The 3663-nt window shown below is 39.0% G+C and overlaps 1 protein-coding gene and 1 pseudogene across 4 annotated transcripts in view; one reads left to right on the forward strand and one right to left on the reverse strand.

The window, feature by feature from the left end:
• The window catches only part of PTPN13 (protein tyrosine phosphatase, non-receptor type 13 (APO-1/CD95 (Fas)-associated phosphatase)), a 115016-nt gene that overhangs the window by 95015 nt on the left and 16338 nt on the right, over positions 1–3663 (reverse strand). The window lies entirely within an intron of this gene.
• Positions 1063–3663, forward strand: part of LOC105547245 — an 8886-nt pseudogene continuing 6285 nt past the window's right edge. Inside the window, exon 1 of the transcript XR_001007197.1 lies at positions 1063–3604. The product of XR_001007197.1 is annotated as a mitogen-activated protein kinase 6 pseudogene (transcript). The remainder of the gene's footprint in view (positions 3605–3663) is intronic.

Below are 3663 nucleotides of genomic sequence, written 5' to 3' on the forward strand. Positions count from 1 at the left end.
CATGACTAAAACACCAAAAGCAATGGCAACAAAAGCCAAAATTGACAAATGGGATCTAATTAAACTAAAGAGCTTCTGCACAGCAAAAGAAACTAGCATCAGAGTAAACAGGCATTCTACTGAATGGGAGAAAATTTTTGCAATCTACCCATCTGACAAAAGGCTAATATCCAGAATCTACAGAGAACTTCAACAAATTTACAAGAAGAAAACAAACAACCCCATCAAAAGTGGGCAAAGGATATGAAGAGACACTTCTCAAAAGAAGACATTTGTCTTCGCCCTCTCTTGCGGGTCGGGGTTACATGGCGGTGACTGTGGCAAAGCGAGAGCCTCGGAGACACCTCTGCCGCCAGCACAGCCGGAGACCTGAGGCGACACTGGGGGCACTCCGCAAGCCCCACACTCTCTCGAAGAGTCAGAGAAGTCTCGTTGTATCAGAGTAAGATGGATGGGAGCTTTGATTGTGATTGTGGTGAGCTGGAGCCACCTGATCACGAACAAAAGACATCTTCTGTTAACCAACAGCTGCCACAGCTTCCTGTTGAAATAAATATACAGCAACAAAGGAAGAAAAGAAGCAAAACAGAAATAGTGCTTATCAGCACCTTAGAATGATGCTGCTCAGGACCAATCCAACACTGAATGTATCTTCACTGTGAGGAGAATGTTCATAGAAGCCTGTTGTGTGCATATTTATTTACATTTTTGTTAAATGTTAAATCGTTTAGCATGGTAATTTGAGTGTACAGTATGTCATTTCATTCCGTTTGAGTTTCTTGTCTTCTTTAAATGTCTGCAGAGTTTCTGCCGCTTTCTTGAGCTATGAGTACTGCAATCTTTTTAATTCTCAATATGAGTAGAGCTTTTTGAGCTTTAAATCTAAGGGGGACTCAACAGGCCTGTCTGGCATATGCAATGAACATCAAGAAACCATCTTGCTGTGGAAGCATAATTATTTTTCTTCTCACTTTTTGAAAGATCTTTCCTTTTGATGCCAGTTTTCTTCCTTGTTTACACAAGTTCAATTCGAAGGGAAAAGGCAATAGTAAGGGTTTCAAAATGACAGAGAAATTTGAAAGTCTCATGAACATTCATGGTTTTGATCTGGGTTCTAGGTATATGGACTTAAAACCATTGGTTGTGAAGGCAATGGCTTAGTTTCTTCTGCTGTAGACAATGCCTGTGACAGAAGAGTAGCCATCAAGAAAACTGCCCTTACTGATCCCTAGAGTATCAAACATGCTCTACGTGAAATCAAAATTATTAGAAGACTTGACCATAGTAACACTGTGAAAGTGTTTGAAATTCTTGGTCCCAGTAGAAGCCAATAAACAGATGATATGGGCTCTCTTATGGAACTGAACAGTGTTTACATTGCTCAGGAGTACATGGAGACTTGGCTAATGTGCTGGAGCAGGGCCCTGTACTGGAAGAGCATGCCAGGCTGTTCTTGTATCAGCTGCTACAGGGGCTCAAGTATATTCACTCTGCAAATGTACTGCACAGAGATCTCAAACCAGCTAATCTTTTCATCAATACTGAAGACTTGGTGCTGAAGATAGGTGACTTTGGTCTTGCACGGATCATGGATCCTCATTATTCCCAAAAGGGTCATCTTTCTGAAGGATTGGTTACTAATTGGTACAGATCTCCACGTCTTTTACTTTCTCCTAACAATTACACTAAAGCCATTGATATGTGGGCTGCAGGCTGCATTCTTTGCTGAAATGCTGACTGGTAAAACCTTTTTGCAGGTGCACACGAACTTGAACAGATGCAGCTGATTTTAAAATCTATTCCTGTTGTACATGAGGAAGATCATCAGGAGCTTCTCAACATAATTCCAGTTTACATTAGAAATGACATGACTGAGTCACACAAACCTTTAACTCAGCTGCTTCCAGGAATCAGTCGAGAAGCACTGGATTTCCTGGAACAAATTTTGATATTTAGCCCCATGGATCGGTTAACAGCAGAAGAAGCGCTCTCCCATCCTTACATGAGCATATATTCTTTTCCAATGGATGAGCCCACTTCAAGCCATCCTTTTCATATTGAAGATGAAGTTAATGATATTTTGCTTCTGGATGAAACTCACAGTCACATTTATAACTGGGAAAGGTACCATGATTGTCAGTTTTCAGAGCATGATTGGCCTATACATAACAACTTTGATATTGATGAAGTTCAGCTTGATCCAAGAGCTCTTCCCGATGTCACTGATGAAGAAGAAGTACAAGTTGATCCCTGAAAATATTTGGAGGGAGATCGGGAAAAGTATCTGGAGGATCCTGCTTTTGATACCAATTACTCTACTGAGGCTTGTTGGCAATACTCATATCATCATGAAAACAAATATTGTTATCTGGAGTGTAGCCATACTTGTAACTACAAAACGAGCTCATCATCATATTTAGATAACTTAGTTTGGAGAGAGAGTGAAGTTAACCATTACTATGAACCCAAGCTTATTATAGATCTTTCCAGTTGGAAAGCACAAAGCAAAGAAAAATCTGATAAGAAAGGCAAATCAAAATGTGAAAGGAATGCATTGGTTAAAGCCCAGATAGCACTAGAGGAAGCATCACAGCAAATGGCTGGAAAAGAAAGGGAAAAGAATCAGGGATTTGAATTTGATTCCTTTATTGCAGGAACTATTCAACTTAGTTCCCAAGATGAGCCTGCTGATGTTATTGATAAATTAAATGACTTGAAGAGCTCAGTGTCCCAACTAGAATTGAAAAGTTTGATATCAAAGTCAGTAAGCTGAGAAAAACAGGAAAAAGGAATGGCAAATCTGGCTCAATTAGAAGCCTTGTACCACTCTTCTTGGGACAGCCAGTTTGTGAGTGGTGGGGAGGACTGTTATCTCATCAATCAGTTGTGTGAGGTAAGGAAGGATGAACAACTTGAGAAGGAAAACACACTAGTTACTTGGACAAGTTCTCTAGCAGGAAAGAAGATACTGAAATGCTAGAAACTGAGCCAGTAGAAGATGGGAGGCTTGGGGAGAAAGGACATGAGGAAGGATTTCTGAACAACAGTGGGGAGTTCCTCTTTCACAAGCAGCTCGAGTCCATAGACATCCCACAGTTTCACAGTCCAGTTGGGTCACCACTTAAGTCAATACAGTCCACATACCTTCTGCTATGAAATCTTCCCCTCAAATTCCTCATAAAACATACAGCAGCATTCTGATACATCTGAACTAAAACACTCAGCAGACATTTATCTTTGTATTCTTCAGGAAATGTGTTTTGTCTTCTTTTATTACTAGTGTTTAAGTCATTTTTTACTTGAATCAGATGGTGTCATTTAGTAAGGATTTTATGAGTTATTGGTTTTTAAAATCCAAACTTTCTTTTTCTACATGTGAGACAGTTTTCATTTTAACTGGCATGTCATTTGCACACAAAAATAAAGACTAGAGCAAAATAACGTAACGCAGGAGGAGAAAAGAAAAGCACTAAGTAAAGAACATTCTCTCATAGAACAATGATCTGTTTTACAGGAAACAAACCTTGCCTTGAAATTTATACAGTGAGACTGTACATAATTGCATGAAAGTAGCTATTTTTTCTAAGACATTTTTCATTCATGAGTATTTTCTTTTTTTTTAAAATTTATTTATTATTATTATACTTTAAGTTGTAGGGTACA

The sequence above is a fragment of the Mandrillus leucophaeus genome, unplaced genomic scaffold, assembly GCF_000951045.1.
Source record: "Mandrillus leucophaeus isolate KB7577 unplaced genomic scaffold, Mleu.le_1.0 Scaffold381, whole genome shotgun sequence".
Classification (NCBI taxonomy): Eukaryota; Metazoa; Chordata; class Mammalia; order Primates; family Cercopithecidae; genus Mandrillus; species Mandrillus leucophaeus.